The following is an 11,652-nucleotide window of genomic DNA, read 5'->3' as shown; positions in this document are numbered from 1 at the left end:
CACAAATAGACGTATGCACACCCATGTTCATTGCAGCTATGTTCACAATAGCAAAAAGATGGAAACAACCTAGATGCCCATCAACAGATGAATGGGTTAACAAACTATGGTACATACACACAATGGAATACCATGCAACGATAAAGAACAATGATGAATCTGTGAAGCATCTCACAACATGGATGAATCTGGAGGGCATTATGCTGAGTGAAATAAGTCAATCACAAATGTTATATGAGGCCACTATTATAAATACTCATGAAAAGGTTTACACACAAAAAGAAACAATCTTTGATGGTTACAAGGGAGGGGAGGGGTGGGGATGGCAAAACACTAAATAGACAATAGCTAAGTGGTGACTTTGGTGAAGGGTGAGACAGTACACAATACTGGGGAAGCCAGCACAGCTTGTACAAGGCAGGGCCATAGAAGCTCCATAGACAGATTCAAACTCCCAGAGGGACAGAATTGCTGGGCTGAGGGCTGTGGGGACCATGGTCTCAGGGAACTTTTGGCTCAATTGGCATAACATAGTTTATAAAGAAAATGTTCTACGTCCTACTTTGGTGAGTATTGTCTGGGGTCGTAAAAGCTTGTGAACTGCCATCTAAGATATTCCACTGGTCTCATCCCATTGGGAACAAGGGAGAATGAAGAAAATCAAAAACACAAAGGAAAGACTAGTTCAAAGGCCTAATGGACTACAACTACCACAGCCTCCACCAGACTGAGTCCAGCACAACTAGATGGTGCCTGGCTACCACCACTGACTACTCTGACAGGATCACAATAGAGGGTCCCTGGCAGAGCTGGAGAAAAATATAGAACAAAATTCTAATTCACAAAAAGACCAGACTTACTGGTTTGACAGAGACTGGAGAAACCATGAGAGTATGGCCCCTGGACACCCTTTTAACTCAGTAGTGAAGTCACTCCTGAGTTTCATCCTTCTGCCAAAGATCAGACGGGGTCCATGAAACAAAATGAGACTAAAGGGGCACACCAGCCCAGGGGCAGGGACTAGAGGGCAGGAGGGGACAGGAAAGCTGGTAACAGGGAACCCAGGGTCGAGAAGGGAGTGTTGGCATGTTGTGGGGTTGGTAACAAATGTCACAAAACAATATGTGTACTAATTGTTTAATGAGAAGCTAGTTTGTTCCGTAAACCTTCATCTAAAGTACAATAATAAATTTTTTTAAAAAGTTAATAAACTCAAAAAAAAAAAAAAGAAAGAAAAAGATTACAGCAAAGAAAACCCTCTGGGTCAGATGGGTTGCTATGAGTAAGAATAGATTTGATGTCACCTAACAACAACACAATAATGAATAAATCAATAAGGGAATGAAACCTCACTCAGATTTAGCTAACTACATTTTTATTCTTTCCTTTAATCATTTTATTATGAACAAATTACAGAATATGATCAATATTCAAAATTCAGAGTGGGATACATGCCCCAAGGAGTACACAATGAGCCACAGGGGTGCCAGAAAAAATACTTTAGAATTTATTGACATTCCCTTTTATGTCAAATATGGGCAAAAAAGAAATTTCCCTAGGAGCAAAAGGAGTTTTGAGTCATTAATTCATAAACATTTAAAAATTATTTAAAAATATTTATTTCTTCTTTAGACCATCGTTTAAAATAACTATTTTGGTGAATGTATCAACATATATGTTATATACAAATACAGTTATACATATCTCTAATATATAAACAAACATGTAGTATAGATAGATGCAAGATCAAAAAATGTTTTTGACCGATGAGGTGTATGAACAAAAATCCTCATTCTATGGCACAGACTCATCTGAGGCATCAGACATACCCAAACAAATGCACACACGTTTTGGAGGCCTTCATTTAAAAGAGAAAACACCTCATTTTAAATATGCTAAAACCGAAAACCAAACCGACGGCTGTCGAGTTGATTCCAACCCATGGTGACCCTATAGGACAAAGTAGAATGGCCCCATTGGGTTTCCAAGGAGCAGCTAGTAGATTAGAGCTTCAGATCTTTTGGTCAACAACCTAGGTCCTAACCACTGTACATCCAGGGCTCCTTTAAATATACTTGTGAGAAAGAACTTGTTTTGGAGGTGCTTGCTGGGAACTTAGAGAAGGTGGACCCTGGTGCTTCAGAATAAGGGGCGTGGTTGAACTCGTTGGCAGCTGGAGTGGACCACCGCCTCCCTCTGCTATGTGTTCCTGGGCAAGTTATTTCACCGCTCCTGGCCTCAGTTTCTTCCACTGTAAAAGTCGCCATGTCGATGAAATGAGACAAAGCACAAAAAGTGTTTTGCTTGTTGCTAGGAAGTAGTAATTGCTCAACTGGTATAAAACATATTAGCTATTATTTTTTGAACAGGGCATTTAGAAGCTAGGAAAGGTTTGAGGCCAGGTTAGAGATTTTGCAGAGATTTTGGAATACAATCTAATAGGCAGGAATTCTCAGCTGGTTGTAGAGGGGAATGTCTGGGATAGAAAAGGGAAGACCACTTTTGAAGAAGGAAATTCCCAGCTAGAGGGATCACAATGGCTGTACATCTCTCTCTGTAACTCCTCTCTTTCAGGCTGTTCTAGTCACGTGCCTTTGCATTACACAGATCAAAAACCCACTTGGCCTAGAGCAAATTAAAGGGAATTATAAGGATACAGAGTTGTATCAGGAATCAGAGAGAGGGACAGCAGAGTGTCCTGTGACTGAGAACTGGAAAGTTAGGAACCGTGGGTTCTCTTTCTCTCAACTCTCCCGTTTACACATCATGTACCTGGCCCACCAAAACCACAAGTTCTGATTTGAGGAGCCATCACCAATGAGCAGAAGTCTCTCTGCCTCTTTCTTCCTTCTTGGAGGATGGAATCTGATTGGCTCAGTTCATCTGATGGAGCCTGGGTGACTGAACAGCCTAGCCAATACACTAGAGCCCCTTGGGTCACATGCAGAATACTGGTCATCAGCCCTGGCTGCCCATTCCGGGATGAAAGTGATGCAGTTTCTCTAAAACTGAATGTGGCTTGCCAAACCATGAAACTTGTCTCTTACTGAGACACGAAGGTGGTTCTTTGCCCAGGCCCTCATCACTGACAAACGCTTGATGAGGTGCTCATGCCCCTGACCTGCGAGTTCTGACTTTGAACTCTGAGGACCTTAAGGAAACTCTGAGTACTCAAGGGCTTCATTTATTGCAAGATGGCATTTACTTGTCTTATGTTTTCTTGTAAACTTTAAGATGTTGTTTATTGAATATTACATACCCTTCCTGTTCTACTTGAAGGGGATAACTTAAAGATCATTCTTTTTGCTGCTTAACTTTATTTATATCTTCTTTTGCCAGCCAAATTGTCAGCTTCTTGAAGGGAAAACTTCCGATTTGGAAATCTTCTTAAAGGTCATAGAATACAACCTTCTCATTTGACAGGTAGAAATAAGGCCCAGATTGGGGAAATGTCACACAGCAGGTTATGGTCAGGCAGGACTTTGAACCTAGCTTCACATACTTTGTTCCCCATGGTGCCTTGCAATGCCTTATGTGAATCATGCCACCAGGAGTCCCTGGGTGGAGCAAATAGTTAATGTGCTTGGCTGCTAACTGAAACATTGGAGGTTAGAGTCTACTCAGAGGCCCCTTGGAAGAAAGGCCTGGCACTCTACTTCTGAAAAATTAGCCATTGAAAACCCTACGGAGCACAGTTCTACTGTAACATACACGGGGTCGCCAAGAGTTGAAGTCAACTGGACAGCAACTAGTTCTATTAGGCCACCAAGAAATATTTGTTGGTTTATTTCTTATTTAGCTCTTGCCTTTCTCTAGCTCCTCAGTCTCTCTTCATGTCCCTTCCTCCATGACCAACTTCAACCTTAGAGGATCACTTTCCAATTGCCTTTCAGTCGCTAGGCTTTGGGGTTGTGTGGTAGAAGCTGAGATGAGGCATGGGTGAAATTTAACCTGGTTCTTGCAAGCCAGTATCTCTCCAGGCCAACACCACAGTAACAGAGTAGACACTAGACTGGCAACTTCCTTCCTTCTGTGGGGTCAGTGGCCACCAAACTGCATGATGAACCTACTCTCCAGTTTCCACTAGAGATACTACTTCTGCAGTGCGTCCCAGGCCAATGCTACAAAATATGGTCTTAGGCCTCTGTTGACTCACATCCAATGGGAAGTTACCAGTGAATCTGGTCCCACCTTCCTCCTGGAAGCCTTCTCTGACCGTTCCAGCCTATTGTTGTTGTTGTTGTTGGGTGCTGTCAAGCTGGTTTTGACTCACAGCGACCCTTTATGACAGAGTAGAACTGCCCCATAGGGGTTCCTTAGGCTGTAATTTTTATGGGAACAGATTGCACTAAAAATCATTTTCACACAGTGCAGGACTTCCTTAGTTTTCCTATTGTTCCACTGTGTCAGCCTATTTTCCTCAGCTCCTGAGTGCAAGTGACTTCTTTCCCCCAGAACTCAGGTGAACTCCCACCAGGCCCTCAATGAATATTGACTGATAGGGTGGCGGGGCAGAGCGGGGGGGAACCTTTCCCTGGAAAGGCTCATGGAAGAATCAAGAGACAAGCAATGGGAGGGAAGGAGAAATATTTCTTTTGTCAGGGTCTTAGGCAAGTGTAAAATTAGGAGAAGCAACTGCTTGAAGCAGAGGGAAACACTGTGGCTTTTCATTTCTAGGCAATGGTGACAAAGCAGACAAAGGTAATTTCTGGCAACTCAAAATCTGCCACCATTAAGCCAGTTCCAGTGTCACTTCCTGCAGGACTCTCATTCTGCATCCAGCGCTCCTCTGACCTGAGTTTGCAGGCTGGGTTGGGCAGAAGACCAATTGCAGAGCAGAGAAGGAAGATGGCCAGGTGAAGGGCCAGGTGACCCCGGGCCTCCCACACTGGGAAAGTTTGATTTGAGGGATCCCAGATCCTTCCTCCCAAAGATCGCCATTCCAGACTGAAATCCTCACTGTCAGAGGCCATTCCAGAGAGCTCACTCTCAACAGGAAGATAAAATGTTGGGGTTGGAGGAGAGAATGAAAAGACTATTTCATCATACCTCGTTGTTGGGTGCCGTCAAGCTGATTTCGATTCATAACGACCCCATGTGACACACTAGAACTGACCCATTGGGTTTTCCTTTAAAAGGAAGCAGATCACCAGGTGTTTCTTCCGTGGAGCTTCTTGGTGGGTTCAAACCACCAACCTTTCAGTTAGCAGCCGAGTGCTTCACCCATTGTGCCACCAGGGCTCCTTTATCATACATTAATGAAGGTTTATTAGATTGGAGGTTAAGCAGAAATCCGGGCTCTGAGGGCATGGGAAGCAGGAGGTAAGTTTTGGGCAGGTAGCAGCAGTGTGGGAAGCCAGGGCACTGTCCAGAGAAGGCCTTGGGTGGGGTCTTTGGGCAGCAGGGTGAGGAGAGCATAAAGCACTGTCAGCTGATGAGGGTTAAGAGAGCTGGGCCAGTAGGAGGCAAGGACTAGAACTGAGTGAGCATTCCTTAAAGACAAACCTATTTCACACATTAAGATGAGTAACCCTCAGGAATCATTCCTCCAACACCAGCTCTGCTGGCTGACTCTGCAGAAAGGAGAATGGAGGGGTCATTCTTCAGGTCCAGAAAAAACCTGGGACAAAGACGAAAACCAACCATCGTGAAAGGCTTTTTATGTGACAGAACAACTTTAGGTACATTATCACCATTTGTTCTCACAAGGCCAAGACAGGCCATCAAGAAGGCTGCCCCAGATCACCCCCCGTTTGGAGGTGAAGTAAGCTGTCCAAAGTCACAGAGCTAGAAGCGTCATGTCTGGATTCAAACCTAGGTGTCTAGCTGACTCAGGTGCCTGTGTTGTCCCCACTGACCAGGCGGTTGCCCCAAACAGAGGTGTGTACTCACCAAGGGTGTTTTACACCCTGTGCATTGCTCAGCCTCTCCTCACCTCCAGGGTGGAGCCTCTCTTCACTGGGGGGTGTGATTTAAAGTGAAACCAAAACCAAGACCCAGACAATTCCATTCTTGTTTTCTTTGCAGGTGGTGTGCCCATCCCACGATGTGCAAAACCAGCAATTGACCACAAGGTCGGTAAACGGGAATTTGCTGAGTGGCTGGGCTCTGGTACTATTACTTAAAATTTTGTAAACCCAGGAAATCATCCAGATGTTAAAGCATAAAAATAACCCACTGCTGAGCCAATGAGGCATAAAGGCTAAGTGGGACAAACCAGCCAGAAGACTCAGGTGTGCTTAACCATGTTCCCTTGGGGGTACCCAGACAACTGGCTTCTTGTACATGCTCTGCCTCTCCACAATCCAGGGCCTGTGGAGTAGCCTCTGAAGTCTCTGGGCCTGCTGTCTGCCTCTCTCTAGAAGGCAGGTGATGACACCTACCACGGCTATTCGTCGGACAAGGTGCGAATGTGTCTTGGCTGCTTGGCTTTGCTTCTGTGATTACACCCATGCTGTGGCCTGGAAGACCAGCTCTTCTCTCTCTTCCACACAGCACATAGTCCCTCCCACCCTCATGGCCCACTGCAAGCCCCATCTCCTGCGGGAAGCTGTCCCAGGCTCCTTCTGCCCTCCAGACTCACCCTCTAGCCCACCCACCCCCATCAACCTGTCCCCTTCCTCTCTGCCAAACTGAACGCTGGGACCTTCAGAATTGCTCTATTCTCTTTCATTTGGAAAATTTATACCCACGGCTGCCTTAGATGCCCACTGCTTCACTGACCTTTGTTAAAAATCTTAGTAACTCTTAGCTCAGGTACCATCTCCTCTGGGAAGCCTTCCCTGACCTTGTTCCACCCCCTCCACCTGCCATCCTGGGTTGGCTGTCACCACAGGGTTCCATGGCATTTGATGCATATCCCTAAATTAAGTGCTGACATACAGTCTATACTTTCATTGACTGTGGTCCTCACACTAGAGGCTGAGCTCCTTGAGGGCAAGGATTGAGGGTCTTACTCATCTTGGCATTTCCATACGTGCCTGGTTGGTGGAAAGTGCTCACTAAATGTTAGGTGAAGGAATGAATAAATGATATCTACCGCAGTTACACTGTGTCACACACTTCCTCCAAAGAGTGCATAAAACCCTTCCCCAAAGGGGTATACAGCATCGTACATTTCTCCTGAAGGCCTCTCTGTGCCACTCTCAGTGCCTGGCATCTAGTAGGTGTCCAGAAACATTGGTGATTTGGTTATGTGATTAAAGAATTATCCATCGCATTGAATTCTCCCAGTCACCACCTCCCAGCCCTTAGCATGGCCAATGGAAAATTAATTGGTTGCAAAGTGCATATCTAATTACAACATTCCGCCCCTGCCACAGAGATGCTCAAATGTTAATTATAACATATGCATCTCGATAACAGACGTTAGCGTTTAATGCAGCATAAATAACGCCACTTGGGCCACCCAGTGCAGACACAAATCTCCCTTTTATCGGCCATTAGGACAGACTACTTGAAGCACGTAAGTTCTCATCCTTAAAGCTTTCCTGCCCCTGAAAGCAAACATTTCCCTGCAAGCCTGGCCCCCAGTTCTCCCAACGCAAAAGTCCCCACTCAGGGCCTCGCCAACGGCCGCGGCGTTGGGCGGTGGCTTTCGGAGTCGCTGAACCGGGCTGCCGGGTCTGCCCCGGCGGTGATCGGCTCTCCAGTGCCCGCCATCCCGGGAAAGAAAGGCGAACTACATTACCCAGTAGGCCTCCCGCCGTCCTCTTCCCTTTCAAGTCCTTGCACGTGGCCGGAGGGGAGGGCGGGGCCTGGACGTCACTCTCCAACATTCTCGTTCCCTGTGTCAGAGCAGGGATCGTTTTTTTTTCCTTCCTCAACTCCCTCCCCCCTACCTACCCCTCCCTCCCTCTGTCCCTTCCCTCCCTCCCTCCCCTCGGCTGGGTCTGCGCGCTAGGGTGCCAGGTCCCCTCCGCAGCCGGGACGCGCGGAACTCTCGGCAGGAGTCGGCTCTCCGGAGCCTGGTCCCTCCCTTCCCTTTCCCTGCCCCTTCCCCCACCCCAACTCGGGCTGGAGCGGCGGCCTGAGGAGCCCGGAGGTGAGCATCCCCTCGTCCGTTCTCTCTTTGAGTCAACGCAGCTGGCGGATCGATTCTGGGACCCGGGAGGAGGGCTGGGGACGTGCGCGTGCCTATGGGTGAATCCTGGAAAAGCGCACCGAACAATTAGCCCCCTTCCCCTCCCTGCGTTGCGGTCAGCCAGACGTCGGCGCCCACCGCCGCCCCCCGCACTTGCTTGGGGACTGCACCCCGCAGCCTCGCTCCCTCCCTGAGTTGGCCCAGTCCCCCGCCCGGGGTAGGGGGGAGCGGTGGCCCCGGAGATCCGGCGCCGTGGGGGGGCTGGGGGGGATACACAGCTAGAGCCCCGCTCGCGCTGGAGCGGCGCGGCGTGGCCGCTGTCATGTGCCGGGTGCCGACCCCGGGGGAGGGAGGGAGCGGGTGTGATTCCGCTCCCTTTTGTTTTGAAGCCCACATTTGCTGCATCAAGCGGTTGCAGTTTAGTACGGGCCAAACTTGCAGCTGTTTCTGACGACGCTCAGCCGAGGTAGGGAGCGCAGCTCCGGGTGGCGGCTTGGTGCTGCTGGAGGGACCCCGGGCTCATGTCTCCACGCTCCCCCCTTCCCTGGTGAGTGATTGTGTCCGTGGCCGCCGCCGTGTGAGAGTGTGTGTGCGCGCCCGTCCCCGGGGGCGCGGGGATGTCTGTGGATGGCTGTCGTCTAGACAGGCTACAGCCCCCTCCCAGCGTCCCCGGTGAGCCGGGGGATGGGAGCCGCGGAGGAACCGAAACGGTGGATCCATTGCGGTCGCAGCTTTGGGCATTCTCCTCGGTTGTGCTTCTGTTGGCCTTTTAATGATGATTCCTGTTGCCGCGGTGTAATCGGGCCTGGAGAATAGATCGGCCCAGCGGAGCAGGGGTTAAGTTGACAGCCTCTGAGAAAAAGCCAGCTCGTGGTGGCGGGTGTCCTGAGCGGCCGGGGAGTGAGTGGGGTCCAGCTCGGGTTCATCAGCACGAGAAGCAGGTGACTGACCCTGATGCCAGCCCTGGAGGGGAGCGGGCGGGGGGCGGGGGCCTGGTCTGCAGCAGAGGTCTGGGGACCCGAGGACCGCGGCCCGAGCCGGGGTGCGCCCGGAGGAGGCGTCCAGGGGACCGCGCGACTGAGCTGGATATTTCTCTCCATTGGCGTTAAAAGAATCGGAGGGCTGAGCCCCTTGTCTGAGCTGCTTGGGCCCCGTGTGGTTTCGCGGAGTTTTCAGGCTTGGGCTGGTGTGTGTGTGTGTGTGTGTGTGTATGTATGTATGTGTGTGTGCGTGCAGTGAGGGGGTGCGGCGTGTGGGGGGAGGGATGGTTGGCGGCGCGGTGTGAGTCCCCACCCCAGAGAGTGAGGCGTTGCCTCCCCCGCCCAGCTGTTTGTGTGTGTACACACCGCTCTGGCGTGTGTGGGGGGCGGGGACCGCAGGCAGCGGTGGAATGGGGACGCGCGCGGCCCCGGGTCCCCCTGCGTGGAACTGCAGAAGCCGGGACACCCCCCATCAGGTCGTGCCAGCCCTCCAATTGGACTGGTTGTCATGTGTGTGTCCGTGCGCGCGCGTGTGCGCGCGCGCCGGGTGTACTTGGCGAGGAGGTCTTGCGGCTGTGAGCTAGAGGAGACCCTGGTGTGGCGGGTGATCGCCCGCATGGCAGGAGTCACGCCGTCTCCCTCCTCTCCGCGTTCGTCCGCGATGTTTCTGACTCGGCAGACTGCCCCCGGTCCCTGGTGGCACGGGGACTGGTGGGGCTGGGCCCCGAGGAGCCGCGGGGGTGCGCGTGTCGCCGCCCCCACGACGCTCTGGTTGACCTTTGCACCGAGGCGGCCTGTGGGTGCGCATGCCCGCGCCCGCCACTGCCTTCAGAGACCTAGGCGAATATGGGCGCGCTCTGGGTCCCCACCTCCAATTCTGGGGCCAGTGGGGGCCGCAGCTGCCCTGCTGCTCCCACCACCGCTGATGCGCAGCGGCCACACGCCTTGTGTACCTCTCACCCGGCTCGGCCTCTGTGGCCCGCGGGGAGGAGGAATCATCTAGGGGCTGTGCGGGAAGGGAGAAGCTGCTGGAGCTGCCGGCGTTGGAGGCCCAGACGTTGAAAGTGACACAGCGTGAGCACCTCTGCCCGAGCTAGAGCAGAGGAAGGAGCCATCCAGAGCGTGGGCGGGAGGGCGCCACCCAGCTGTCCGGGCTCTTCCCGCTGGGCCTGGGGTCTGGGCTGAAAACCTCAGGAATCCGGGCTCCGAGTATGCATGTTCCACTTGAGGAAACTATGGCTTTAAAGAAATCCCAATTGTCCAGGAACAGAATGCACCAACCAGGTATTAGAATATGTAGACACCCTGGCAGGATGCACTCAGGCTGCCTGAGGAAACTCTGAGTATTTAAAACAGGATTCAATTTACACAGAGATCATCTCATCTATGTGTCGGGTGTCTGTCCCAGACATGGTATGCTCAGAGGCAGTAACTTTGTAAAGCTTTTTGGGTGCAGTGGCATCAGTGATTAACAGATTGCTAAAATAATGAGTTTTCCAAGGAGCGCCTGGCAGATTTGAAATAATGATGTGTTTGTATGACTTTACAGTGTGAGTTTTCATATATCATTGAATTTATTACCAGGGTCTTGTGAGGTAGGGGGTTATTAACCCCATTTTACAGATGGGCATACTGAGGCTCAAGAGGTGAAGTGACTTGCTAAGGCCTCACAGTAGGGAAAGGACTACTTTCCCTTCTGTGATTTCTCTTCTCAGCCTGTGGCTTTTTATTTAAACGGTGGCCACTCTTTTTGAGAGTGGGTTCTTGTTACCTCAGAAAATACCGAACCTGAGAAAGAGGGTAAATTATATTGGTGTTCAGTCTTTTGTCAAAACACTTTTGATTTGCTAACAGTTCCTGTGAGAATAGCCATTGAAGAACAGAAGTTTGCATCGGTGTTACGATCACTCATTTAATAATTTGTTGGTGGTAAGTGGATCCAGCAGTGATGCATCCAGTATATACCAGAATCATGCTTTCATGTAATAAATATGTATCATATATGCACATATATATATGGTATAGAAGTCCCTGGATGACATAGATGATTAATGCTTGACTACTAGCTGAAAGGTTGGCAGTTGGAACTTACCCAGAGGAGCCTTGGGGGACAGACCTGGCCATCTGCTTCGGTCACAGCCTTGAAAACCCTATGGAGCAGTTCTCTGCACACATGGGTTCACCATGAATCAGAATAAACTTGATGATGGGTTTGGTTTTGGTTTTTTGGTAACAGCAATAACAACATGTATGGTATACATGTTAATGGAAAACGTGTGTATTTGTCTCAGAGTGTTCACAGATCCCTTACTGAATCCAAAGCTTATTCATTAGTTACTGGTTTCGGAGCTGGTAAAATGAAGACTCCTGAGAAACCCCGCGATATTACATACCCTGCCACCCCCCATCTCTTGTGATGGGGAAGCCCAGAGGAGAGCAAAGAGCTCATCCAGGCCTGTTTGCACATCTCAGCTTTTGTGTTCATGAAGGTTCTCAGATGCAGCCTGGGGGTTATCAAGTTTGGCCAGCCAGTCAACCATTCATTCACAAGTACTGAGCACCTGCGCATTTGTATATTTAGAGGGGCAT

At 50.0% G+C, this 11,652-nt stretch overlaps 1 protein-coding gene across 5 annotated transcripts in view; it reads left to right on the top strand.

Annotated features, from left to right (window-relative positions):
- Nucleotides 1-7,828: 7,828 nt before the first annotated feature.
- Nucleotides 7,829-11,652, top strand: part of CTIF (cap binding complex dependent translation initiation factor) — a 300,698-nt gene continuing 296,874 nt past the window's right edge. For 2 of the 5 annotated variants that reach the window (XM_064294549.1, XM_064294547.1), the window contains exon 1: nucleotides 7,830-8,044. The gene's annotated coding sequence lies outside the window, so the exon portion shown is untranslated. Of the gene's footprint in view, nucleotides 8,045-11,652 lie in introns of all 5 variants that reach the window. The other 3 variants (XM_064294545.1, XM_064294546.1, XM_064294548.1) reach the window with 3 other exon arrangements.

Source organism: Loxodonta africana, chromosome 11, assembly GCF_030014295.1.
Source record: "Loxodonta africana isolate mLoxAfr1 chromosome 11, mLoxAfr1.hap2, whole genome shotgun sequence".
NCBI lineage: Eukaryota > Metazoa > Chordata > Mammalia > Proboscidea > Elephantidae > Loxodonta > Loxodonta africana.
This window is presented reverse-complemented; position numbering and strand designations above follow the sequence as displayed.